The sequence below is a fragment of the Glycine soja genome, chromosome 2 (genome assembly GCF_004193775.1).
Source record: "Glycine soja cultivar W05 chromosome 2, ASM419377v2, whole genome shotgun sequence".
Lineage (NCBI taxonomy): Eukaryota > Viridiplantae > Streptophyta > Magnoliopsida > Fabales > Fabaceae > Glycine > Glycine soja.
The window spans coordinates 6,959,358-6,973,035 of record NC_041003.1 but is presented as its reverse complement, the minus strand read 5'-3'; the positions used below and the strand labels follow the sequence as shown (position 1 = coordinate 6,973,035).

The 13,678-nt window shown below is 30.9% G+C and overlaps 2 non-coding genes across 2 annotated transcripts; both read left to right on the top strand.

Moving 5' to 3' along the window:
• Nucleotides 1-5,869: 5,869 nt before the first annotated feature.
• On the top strand, nucleotides 5,870-5,960 carry LOC114404492. The gene has a single exon (XR_003665007.1). It is a non-coding gene; the product is annotated as a small nucleolar RNA snoR118 (small nucleolar RNA).
• A 6,373-nt stretch (nucleotides 5,961-12,333) lies between these two features.
• Nucleotides 12,334-12,424, top strand: LOC114404484. The gene has a single exon (XR_003664999.1). It is a non-coding gene; the product is annotated as a small nucleolar RNA snoR118 (small nucleolar RNA).
• Nucleotides 12,425-13,678: the final 1,254 nt, after the last annotated feature.

Here is a 13,678-nt window from a genome sequence, read left to right as displayed (position 1 = left end):
AATTTATCTGAAAATAAGCATTGATAATGATAGTTGGAGCTATTTGTCTGCAATCCTGCCCAATGATCAATTTCTTTATTGTGATCTTATCCCCATGACGCTTGCTTTGATTTGTTAAGGTGGGATTGCATTGGACAAGGTTATGAAATCCTAGTCTTTATTGCTCGTATAATTGGAAATTTGGAAATCCTGGAATAAAAGAATCTCTTGAACTATATTGTATTCACCGTTAAGGATTATGTTGTTTGGAAATTACAATGCTATGTGCAGTTGAGTTTTGCTCTAAATATGTAATTTATGAATGCTTAATAACTAATGTTGTGATTTTCACATTTTTCTTTAAATAGATGGTCAATTTTTGCTCATTGAAGTGTATATAGGAAAAATTACAGTAAGCTGTCCTTGTGCTATCTGTTGCTGCCCAATGATGGATTTATAGACTATTGAGTGAGTGGCTACCTAGTTTTCTTTATAACCGGACCTGTATCATTGCATCTCTCTCTCTCTCTGTCTCAATTTGTGTGTGCCTGTGTGTGGGTGTGCGCGTGTGCATATGTATGTATATATAGATGGTTCAAGAAGACTGTAAAAGAAATCAGTGTCAATAGCTGCAGATGATTTGATTCATATTTAGCTATGAGATCTGAGGGCTCTGCAATTTTCTTAGGGCAGTATAAGTTGATTCACTGATCTTTGCATTTTAGTTTGTATTTTCTTGCCTTTGTAGTGAGTGTATGAGGAATAGTGGGAAGCAACAGTTACAGAGTTATGCTCTCTGCATGAATTAACTTTAATTTTGGATAATTAAATATCTCATAATCTTTCTAACTTGTTAAAGGAGTAATCTGTTTTATAAAATAATTTTAAAATGTTTTTGAAAAGAAAAGGAAAAATGTTTGTTTGAATTATCGTAAGACTATTTAACTTTCTCACATGTATTTCTCTTATATATATATATATATATATATATATATATATATATATATATAAATTGTTAACGGGATTAATAGATGAATAGTGTTGGAGAATTCACTATTGTTAACTTTGGATGTGGGCCTTTGAGGAAGTTGCTATGGTGAACATAATCTTCAGGTTGTTTCTGGCGTAAAGGTTTTATTTAAGGCATTAACTGTGCTTTTTTTTTTCTGTAGAATAAATTGTTTAATTTTTATAAAGTCTTATAAAGTCCCACCTAAATGCTAAATACATAATATTAATGTAAATTATAGAAACCAATTTTTTTAGATACAATTAAAAAAACCAATATAAAAGCACGACGATATGAGTAAATAATGAAAAAAATCAACGTATTCAAGAATTATAAAAACGTAAATATTTGTCTGGATTAAGTTAGTGACTATTATATGAATATTTAAAAGAATTATGTGCGTGTATCTTTTAATTTTTATTATTCAAATTATATGAATATTTAAAGAATTATGTGCGTGTATCTTTTAATTTTTATTATTCAAGTTTGGTTTAATAGTTTATATTTAATTAATTAATTATTTTTAACAATGAGTAAAGGTCCTAGGCTACTTGATCGGCCCAAAGATAAAAGCCCATCGGTGAGTACATTGGTTTGCACTGAAACACACTATATATGCTCACCTCTCACCGAACCAAGTCAAACCCTAACGCCATTTCTTTTTATCTGTTTACTTCTTTTTTGTATTCTTTGTGTTGAACCTTGTTTTCTGTTTGTTGCGGATTTTCTGTATCTTGCATCCTTTCAAATGGTCTTAGTAACTTGTAATGTTCGATTCTTTTTTATTTTATTTAATTTCAATGGAGTAAATCTTATATCTGAAAGAAATTTTACTCTGCAAAATGAAATTTAGTATTTGATAATTAAAGCAAACTGCTTGTATTTTACCCAGTGATGCACAATTATATTGTTGAGCAGCTACACGGTTTCGTTCACAACCCGATCTGCTCTCTCTCTCTCTCTACTTTGTGTGTGTGTGTGTGTGTAGGAATGCTAGGCATCACACTTTCAATTGGAGGGTGCGTGAAGGTTATGAATGAAACCAGTGACATCAGCTTTTTATGATTTCATTTAAGCTATGAGATCTGAGGGATTTCTATTTTCTTGTCTTTGAATTCCGTACTTCAATTTTTCTTTCTTTTTTATGTTGATTTGTTTATTGTTGGATCTGTTGATTTTTTCTCATGTTAATTGAAAAACCTTAATGAGCTAACATTTAGATTGTAGACTAAAAGTATAAATTCAAAATTAAGGATAAAAATACAGTAAATCTTTTTGTAAAAAGTCATAAAAAATCTCAATTTGATTGACTTTAAAAAATATTGTAAAACTCTTTTACTTTAATTTTTTTCAATATTTTTCTTTAGCATTAAAAACTAAAACCAATAAAATTTCATAGAGTTGAAAATAATGTGAAAAAAATATAAAGCTAGATATAAAATTGAATAACCCTTAAAATTTTAGCAATAAAGTAAATGTTTACTCCTTTATGAAAAGAAAAAAAGTAGCCGGCTACTACACCACCGAACATTGGAGTCTTTTTCTTGTCACAAAATAACAGAGAACAAGGGCAATTAACAGGGATAGAGAGATATGGAGCAGGTTAACATGCAAACAATTTGTGCCAAAATAACATATATTATATTATTAGGTTAAAACAATAATAGGTACAGTATTAAAAAAATGTTATGGACTTAATTATAGTTTGTCATTTTTAAAAAAAAAATCAATAACACAAAAACTGTGGGAGCCCTGTAGTAGAATTGTCTGAGTAAGAAAACAACAGTGAAAGTTACCATACAAAACCAGATATTTGTCAAGTTATTTGTGGATGTGTGGAATTGGGACCAAGGGTCATAATTACTTCACAGATTTTTTGGTTGGAACTTGGGATCGCTTTCGGTCACGAGACCATAAAGTTGTCGAGATTTCCCAACATATATACGCTATTCCACACAAACAGGAAGAGGTTCACGCAAAGCACATGGCCAGATAAAAAGGCAAACTCAACTATTCAGAATCTTTAGACATAACACAAGTTATCTAATTGGAATGGATTGGTTCCATGTCAAATTTGAGGATTTTGGCCAAAAAAATTAATTAATGCTAGCTAAATCATCTTAGTTATAACTAGAACTTTCTAATAAAAAAATCATGGAATTTCTTCTTATGCTTCTCCCTTGTGCATAGATTTTGTTTTTCAACTCTCACTATTCTTATATTTTGAAAATTAAAGTTTACTTCTCGAGATAATGAAATCTATTTAAGAAATTGTAATATATTTTATTTTTTTTTCTTTGTGAATATAGATGAAAACAGTTTCAAACTCTATGGTGAAGAGTGGACCTCCCCAATTATAAAAATTCAGAGATAAAGCTGAAGCATATGCAACAAAGTAAGAACAGACAATTGAGAGCTAGAAAGAAGGCATAGAATTTAACACATTAAAAAGTTAATTATAGCTAGACTCACTACACCAATATATATTTATAATATATTAGTAGTAATTAATTTGAGTCAGATGACCTAATTATATATACTTACAATATGATATATATGTTGTGAAACATATATTGGTGGCAGATAGATCAAGGTATAGTTGATCCATGACAGACTTACAGAAAGTGAGCACTGCTGCTTCGTCCAACCATATGAGTGCTACTCATGGTGCTCTTGTTGCACTTGATCTGAGTGCACAAGATTTTGGTGCTCGCATGGTTATGAACCTTGAAGAAGAAAATGATGAAGGGCCCCCAACAACAGTTTGGTGTCAGAAAAGATGGAGAGTTGTTGTCAGAAGTATGTTGTGGTCTACAAGGTAGTGGAGTTACAGCTAGAGGAGTCGAGGAGAAAAAGCATAATATTGCACTCATTCTTCTCTCCATCTCTCTCTATTCTTTCTCTCACTAATGTGAATACTCTCTTGCATGATATTAAATAGTTCTTTCTTTGGACATGAAAAATAAATTATGGCAAAAATAGTTTAGCTTGTTTGGTTACAGGTTTGGAGGTGATTTTCCATGTTTTTTTATTAATTTTTTAAGAAGTTGATAACTATAATTTTGATGTTCAAACATGATAATTTTCTTCTCATGTATCAACTTTTTCATTCATTTGATTCACAAATATAATATATAATGAACATTGAAACTACACAAAGTAGTTTTTATATTGATGCCAGACTTCAAGGAATTTTAACATGCTGTTATTTCTATCTCTTCTTTTTTATAATTATTTATTACTGTATCTATTACGTCTGTTTGTTTCAGTTATTTTATCTTATTATACCTGCATTTTATGCTTATCTCCTTCCTTTTAGTTTATATAAGAAAAGTCATAATAAGAATTTGTTATGAACACTGTGCCTGGACACGTGCTTTGCAATTCCAGTCGTTTAAACTTTAAAGTACTACTTGGCGTAACAGTGGGAAACATTGATCTCTTACTTTTTGCTTTATAATATTAATTATAGCCTTTACTTGTTAGTAGTTTAGAAAGTAAACAAAACAAACAGAAAGCAGCATGTTTTTTAAAGAAAAATGCTAGAGTAAAACCATAGAATCTTTTGCAAGGTGATGAAGCGTTCGGCCTAATAAATGATGACGTTGTTCCTAAGTATATTAATATTATTGTTAAGTATGAACTTTGCACCACTTGGACAAACTTCAAAAAAAAATTATCATTTATGTATCATAGTCCTGAAAATACATTTTGAAATAGACATATGCTATTCAGAAAGAAATTTTCTAAATAAAAAAAGGAATTCTAAGGGTGTATCCCTTTAAGGAAAAAAAAATGATATAGTGAGTAATTAAAATATAAAAAGACGGATGATGTGTACTTAGCAACAATAGGTATGTAAATAGTAAGTAATCTATTATTTTAATAAGCCACACAAGAACTACTTGACCGGCCCAAAGATATATAAAGCCCACGCTAGCAAAATAGAGGTCCAAATCAGCAAATTCCTTAGTTTTTTTTCCCCACTACGCATGCTCAGTTCCTTACATTCACACCAAACCAGATCAATTGTCAATGCAGTTTCTTCTTCCCCTCGCAGTCGCAGTATTCGAATCCCAAACCCTATTTTCCCTCCGTTTTTCCATTCACACTTTTTTTATTTATGCTCATCTACTTATCTTTCTTCTTCTTTGTGTTTATACTCGTTTACTGATTATTGTATAATTTGAGCTTTTTTTTTCTTATTGCATTATCATCAATATCTTCGTTATTCCTTGGTGAATTGTATTCGCGTTTCTCGTTTCTTTGACAAATGTGTGCGATCTAAATGTTTGGCCCTCTGTGTAGTGTCATGTTTTGAGCAACTTGCATTTGCTTTGTATTCTATTCATTGTCATGTTTTTTTATATATATATTTATTTATTGAAGGGACTCTAATATGCATTTTCCCTTGTATTCAACTGCAAAAATTATAAGCTAGAATTAGAAAGATTTACTCTGAAAATAAAGTTCAATGTGATAGTTGTAGCAAATTGCTCGTTATTTGCCCAATGATGTACAAATAGATTGTTGAACTGCTTAACAGGGTTTCGTTCATAACTCCATCTGAATCTCTTCTCTCTCTTCTCTCTCTCTATATAATATATATATATATATATCTGTGTGTGTGTGTGTATTTACCTATCTATCTATATCTTTTTCTTTGCGTGTCTGAGCAATGCTAGCTAGACTTTTTATCTGGAAGTGCATGATGGTTGTGAATGAAACCAGTGGCCAAAGCCGTAGATGATTTTGTATTAAGCTATGAGATCTGAGGCTCTGTATTTGTGTATTTAAATTTTAAATTCTCTACTTCAATCTTTCTTTCTTTTTTTTAAATTTTATTTTTTGGCTTTGCTGGTTTTTTTCTTCATATTATTGAATTATGATGCTTGCACTTGGCTCTGAGCAGTTTTAACTTTTAACTACACTTTTGATGGAAATGCACAGCCTATAAAGCTATGTCTGACTACCCACAACATAAAAAGAGGACTGATTGGTAAATTCGTGGTTCTCATTGCATATTTGTGCAATTCCCTCCAAATCGCAATTTGTTTATTCTTTGCTGTTGATAAAAAATCTCTAATTGAATTATTTATTTGTAAGAAATTTGTCAATCCATTCTTGTTTCAGGGTCTTCATGAGAATTTTCATTGCTAAAAGTGCTCTCACACTCACTGTAGCTGTAAAAATATTAGTGGAACGAACAAACAAATAGCAATGGGGAGAAAAAGGAATAGGATCTAAGGGATGAATAAAAAGAAAAATGAATGAAAAGACAATGGCGTTCCTTTTCATTACAACTGAAGTTACAAGACGCAAGAAATGGGACCAACGGGATAAAAGAAAAGGAAAAGGAGCCACTTCTTTGTGATAACTGACAGATCCTATTTACTAGTTTCTTTCTCCTTTTAATTCATTTGTTCCTTTGGTCACACTAGTTTCTCCTAAGGGTGTGGTTGGATTGATGAAAGAGGAGGGAATTAAAAGGGTGGAATGGATGGGATAAATTTTTCATTGTTTGGTTTAAGCAGAGATAATGGAAGGAAATGAGACCAAATCTATTTCGTTCTATTACTTATTCTTATTTTTTCTTCCTCTCCAATTAGGGTGCACACGATAGAATGAAACTTTCTAAATGGTAATTATCATATTGATCTTATAAGTAAACCATAGCCTCTCTTATCATTTTATTCTTTTTGCCTTTTCTTCTTCCTCTTCTATCTCATGTATAATTTTCTTTAATCTTTTATAAAAATTTTCTTCCATCTTCTTATTCTTGTATCTTCTATAAATTTTCTTGTATCTTCTTTTTTTCTATAGGCCCTTCTTTCTTTTTTATCTTCATAAACTTTTTCTTATTATCATTCCAATAACATCACGCTTTCATTTTCTTTCACTCCTTTGTTGTTAGCATGCTTGTTCTCCCGTCAAATTACGTTTTGGGGATCATATTATTCATATATACTTGCTCATTCTTATTTCCATAACTTTCTGCTACTAGTGTAACACTATTATGTGACGTGGAAAAATAGAGAATGTGATTAGTTGCATGTGTAAAAATGACAGTGTTTGGGTGTTAATCTCTTTTATACACTTTGATGTAGATTGGAGCCGTGAAAAGTAGGAATTTGGATGAGGATTTGCACAAAAAGAGCTGAAATAAATTTGATGGGAATGAGAATAGGGCCAGCGCAGTCAACTTCGGCCACTATCATCAATATGAGGCTGGGCTTTGGACCCAGAAAAAGGCTGGGTCGGAGTAAATTCATTTTTGTTAGATTATGTGGGCCAATTCGTTGAACTTGGTTTCTATTGCTGGTTGATGTAAAAGTTTATTTTAAAATATTAATACCTCAACAAGAAAATTTATCATTTAACGGGATAGATGAAAAAATTAGATTATTTCTTATGTATAATAAAAGATAATTAGAATGTCAGTTTTATTTGAGTAAATTTGCTAAAAAGTGGTTAAATATGAAGTTAGTTTGGTGGAACTTATGTCCTCGGTTTTGGAAATATGCTCATTTATTTTCTCTATATCTACTTACCTTAAAATATAGATTTTCAAATTAATAAAAAATGTTAATAAAGTATTAGAAAATAGTTTGTAATCGTGATTTGGCTACAACATCAAAGTTTTTGAAGTGTCTATGACCATAATTGCACTCATATCAACCACATTTATATGCAATTTCTTGCAATGTCATAAAATGCAATGAAACCAAAATTACAATGACAATTTAAAACCTTACATGTTAACAATAGGTAAACTGGTTGTTCACAACTCACAATGGTGTTAGTTTAGGTTTATGGCTGCTTTGTGCATGGGACAGTCTAATCACTAATAAGTGATGCCAACAAAGACGAGTGAATCATGCATAGTGATCATGAGCATTATAGCAATATGAGGAGAGGACTAATCTTGTTGGTCACTTTTAGTAGCAATGGTAGGTAACTGCTTTCAGATTTGGTATGGTGGTGGCTCTTTGTTCGTATAGCACAGCCATAAAATCGTGTGGAATTTGTGGTGGTATTAACTAGTTGATTCGGAAAAATATCATGAAAGTTTATACTAAATAAATATTTTAAACCCATTACTTTTAACATTAACTTAAAAGTAGTTTTAAAATGAAAAATAATAGATAAAATCTAGCAACATAAGATAAGTTCCCTTAAGATCTGTATGTTTTTCATAATATTGTAAAGGGTTTACTGTGTTTTTTCATGTCTGATTTTTTTCAGATTTATGCTTTTAGTTGCTAATCTAATAACTGAAAACTTTTTCTATTACCACTTTTAGTTCATGTTATATAATAACGTTAACTATTATGACTAACAATGATGTGATAGCTCGGTAACATATTATGTCATCAAGAAATTATGTAGTTTTTTTAATTGTTTTTTTAATATTTTATCATTTAATCTGTTGTTAACTGTTACCAGCATATAAGAGATTTAAAATACAGTTTACCTCAAACAAATTACATGTGACACTTGCACTATATTTCTTAATAACATGACAAGATTCAAGATTCTAAAGTGATGATTACGTCATTAATTAATATTGTTATTTACTAAGACTAAAAGTAATAACACGAGAAAAATTGAGAAACCTTAATGAGCTAACATTTAGATTGTAGACTAAAAGTATAAATTCAAAATTAAGGATAAAAATACAGTAAATCTTTTTGTAAAAAAGTCATAAAAAATCTCATTTGATTGACTTTAAAAAATATTGTAAAAACTCTTTTACTTTAATTTTTTTCAATATTTTTTCTTTAGCATTAAAAACTAAAACCAATAAAATTTCATAGAGTTGAAAAATAATGTGAAAAAAATATAAAGCTAGATATAAAATTGAATAACCCTTAAAATTTTAGCAATAAAGTAAATGTTTACTCCTTTATGAAAAGAAAAAAAGTAGCCGGCTACTACACCACCGAACATTGGAGTCTTTTTCTTGTCACAAAATAACAGAGAACAAGGGCAATTAACAGGGATAGAGAGATATGGAGCAGGTTAACATGCAAACAATTTGTGCCAAAATAACATATATTATATTATTAGGTTAAAACAATAATAGGTACAGTATTAAAAAAATGTTATGGACTTAATTATAGTTTGTCATTTTTTAAAAAAAAAATCAATAAACACAAAACTGTGGGAGCCCTGTAGTAGAATTGTCTGAGTAAGAAAAACAACAGTGAAAGTTACCATACAAAACCAGTATTGTCAAGTTATTTGTGGAGTGTGTGGAATTGGGACCAAGGGTCATAATTACTTCACAGATATTTTTGGTTGGGAACTTGGGATCGCTTTCGGTCACGAGACCATAAAGTTGTCGAGATTTCCCAACATATATACGCTATTCCACACAAACAGGAAGAGGTTCACGCCAAAGCACATGGCCAGATAAAAAGGCCAAACTCAACTATTCAGAATCTTTAGACATAACACAAGTTATCTAATTGGAATGGATTGGTTCCATGTCAAATTTGAGGATTTTGGCCAAAAAAATTAATTAATGCTAGCTAAATCATCTTAGTTACTAACGAACTTTCTAATAAAAAATCATGGAATTTCTTCTTATGCTTCTCCCTTGTGCATAGATTTTGTTTTTCAACTCTCACTATTCTTATATTTTGAAATTAAAGTTTACTTCTCGAGATAATGAAATCTATTTAAGAAATTGTAATATATTTTATTTTTTTTTCTTTGTGAATATAGATGAAAACAGTTTCAAACTCTATGGTGAAGAGTGGACCTCCCCAATTATAAAAATTCAGAGATAAAGCTGAAGCATATGCAACAAAGTAAGAACAGACAATTGAGAGCTAGAAAGGGCATAGAATTTAACACATTAAAAAGTTAATTATAGCTAGACTCACTACACCAATATATATTTATAATATATAGTAGTAATTAATTTGAGTCAGTGACCTAATTATATATACTTACAATATGATATATATGTTGTGAAACATATATTGGGGTGGCAGATAGATCAAGGTATAGTTGATCCATGACAGACTTACGAGAAGTGAGCACTGCTGCTTCGTCCAACCATATGAGTGCTACTCATGGTGCCTCTTGTTGCACTTGATCTGAGTGCACAAGATTTTGGTGCCTCGCATGGTTATGGAACCTTGAAGAAGAAAATGATGAAGGGCTTCCCCCAACAACAGTTTGGTGTCAGAAAAGATGGAGAGTTGTTTGTCAGAAGTATGTTGTGGTCTACAAGGTAGTGGAGTTACAGCTAGAGGAGTCGAGGAGAAAAAGCATAATATGCACTCATTTCTTCTCTCCATCTCTCTCTATTTCTCTCTCACTAATGTGAATACTCTCTTGCATGATATTAAAATAGTTTCTTTCTTTGGACATGAAAAATAAATTATGGCAAAAATAGTTTAGCTTGTTTGGTTACAGGTTTGGAGGTGATTTTCCATGTTTTTTTATTTAATTTTTTAAGAAGTTGATAACTATAATTTTGATGTTTCAAACATGATAATTTTCTTCTCATGTATCAACTTTTTTCATCATTTGATTTCACAAAATATAATATATAATGAACATTGAAACTACACAAAGTAGTTTTTATATTGATGCCAGACTTCAAGGGAATTTTAACATGCTGTTATTTTCTATCTCTTCTTTTTTATTAATTATTTATTACTGTATCTATTACGTCTGTTTGTTTCAGTTATTTTATCTTATTATACCTGCATTTTATGCTTATCTCCTTCCTTTTAGTTTTTATATAAGAAAAGTCATAATAAGAATTTGTTATGAACACTGTGCCTGGACACGTGCTTTGCAATTCCAGTCGTTTAAACTTTAAAGTACTACTTGGCGTGTAACAGTGGGAAACATTGATCTCTTACTTTTTTGCTTTAATAATATTAATTATAGCCTTTACTTGTTAGTAGTTTAGAAAGTAAACAAAACAAACAAAGCAGCATGTTTTTTAAAAGAAAAATGCTAGAGTAAAACCATAGAATCTTTTGCAAGGTGATGAAGCGTTCGGCCTAATAAATGATGACGTTGTTCCTAAGTATATTAATATTATTGTTAAGTATGAACTTTGCACCACTTGGAACAACTTCAAAAAAAAATTATCATTTATGTATCATAGTCCTGAAAATACATTTTTGAAATAGACATATGCTATTTCAGAAAGAAATTTTCTAAATAAAAAAAAGGAATTCTAAGGGTGTATCCCTTTAAGGAAAAAAAATGATATAGTGAGTAATTAAAATATAAAAAAGACGGATGATGGTGTACTTAGCAACAATAGGTATGTAAATAGTAAGTAATCTATTATTTTAATAAGCCACACAAGAACTACTTGACCGGCCCAAAGATATATTAAAGCCCACGCTAGCAAAATAGAGGTCCAAATCAGCAAATTCCTTAGTTTTTTTTTTCCCCACTACGCATGCTCAGTTCCTTACATTCACACCAAACCAGATCAATTGTCTAATGCAGTTTCTTCTTCCCCTCGCAGTCGCAGTATTCGAATCCCAAACCCTATTTTCCCTTCCGTTTTTCCATTCACACTTTTTTTATTTATGCTCATCTACTTATCTCTTCTTCTTCTTTGTGTTTATACTCGTTTACTGATTATTGTATAATTTGAGCTTTTTTTTTTCTTATTGCATTATCATCAATATCTTCGTTATTCCTTGGTGAATTGTATTCGCGTTTCTCGTTCTTTTGACAAATGTGTGCGATCTAAATGTTTGGCCCTCTGTGTAGTGTCATGTTTTGAGCAACTTGCATTTGCTTTGTATTCTATTCATTGTCATGTTTTTTTATATATATATTTATTTATTGAAGGGACTCTAATATGCATTTTCCCTTTGTATTCAACTGCAAAAATTATAAGCTAGAATTAGAAAGATTTACTCTGAAAATAAAGTTCAATGGTGATAGTTGTAGCAAATTGCTCGTTATGTTGCCCAATGATGTACAAATAGATTGTTGAACTGCTTAACAGGGTTTCGTTCATAACTCCATCTGAATCTCTCTCTCTCTCTCTCTCTCTCTCTATATATATATATATATATATATATCTGTGTGTGTGTGTGTGTATTTACCTATCTATCTATATCTTTTTCTTTGCGTGTCTGAGCAATGCTAGCTAGACTTTCTTATCTGGAAGATGCATGATGGTTGTGAATGAAACCAGTGGCCAAAGCCGTAGATGATTTTGTATTAAGCTATGAGATCTGAGGGCTCTGTATTTTGTTGTATTTAAATTTTAAATTCTCTACTTCAATCTTTCTTTCTTTTTTTAAATTTTATTTTTTGGCTTTGCTGGTTTTTTTTCTTCATATTTATTGAATTATGATGCTTGCACTTGGCTCTGAGCAGTTTTAACTTTTAACTACACTTTTGATGGAAATGCACAGCCTATAAAGCTATGTCTGACTACCCACAACATAAAAAGAGGGACTGATTGGTAAATTCGTTGGTTCTCATTGCATATTGTGCAATTCCCTCCAAATCGCAATTTGTTATTCTTTGCTGTTGATTAAAAATCTCTAATTTTCTCATTTTCTTCTATCCACTGTGCTGCCTTTTTAACTTTTTGTCTCACTTTGTTGTCTTTTATATATATTGTTTTGGGAATTGTTTTCTGATAGATATGGTACTAATGGGCTTTCTTGCTTAATTAGTCTTTGGTGTGGTTTCTTTTAGCATCTGTTTTGTGATTAAATTTTATGTCCTTTGTGTGACATGATGCTCTCAGATTCGTTTAAGCGTCTTTTTATTCAGGAGATCATTTATGTATAGTATATAGCCCTTCCTTGTTCACAACTTTAAATTGATTTCTGAGAATCGTGACTCAGAAAAAAATTTATCTGAAAATAAGCATTGATAATGATAGTTGGAGCTATTTGTCTGCAATCCTGCCCAATGATCAATTTCTTTATTGTGATCTTATCCCCATGACGCTTGCTTTGATTTGTTAAGGTGGGATTGCATTGGACAAGGTTATGAAATCCTAGTCTTTATTGCTCGTATAATTGGAAATTTGGAAATCCTGGAATAAAAGAATCTCTTGAACTATATTGTATTCACCGTTAAGGATTATGTTGTTTGGAAATTACAATGCTATGTGCAGTTGAGTTTTGCTCTAAATATGTAATTTATGAATGCTTAATAACTAATGTTGTGATTTTCACATTTTTCTTTAAATAGATGGTCAATTTTTGCTCATTGAAGTGTATATAGGAAAAATTACAGTAAGCTGTCCTTGTGCTATCTGTTGCTGCCCAATGATGGATTTATAGACTATTGAGTGAGTGGCTACCTAGTTTTCTTTATAACCGGACCTGTATCATTGCATCTCTCTCTCTCTCTGTCTCAATTTGTGTGTGCCTGTGTGTGGGTGTGCGCGTGTGCATATGTATGTATATATAGATGGTTCAAGAAGACTGTAAAAGAAATCAGTGTCAATAGCTGCAGATGATTTGATTCATATTTAGCTATGAGATCTGAGGGCTCTGCAATTTTCTTAGGGCAGTATAAGTTGATTCACTGATCTTTGCATTTTAGTTTGTATTTTCTTGCCTTTGTAGTGAGTGTATGAGGAATAGTGGGAAGCAACAGTTACAGAGTTATGCTCTCTGCATGAATTAACTTTAATTTTGGATAATTAAATATCTCATAATCTTTCTAACT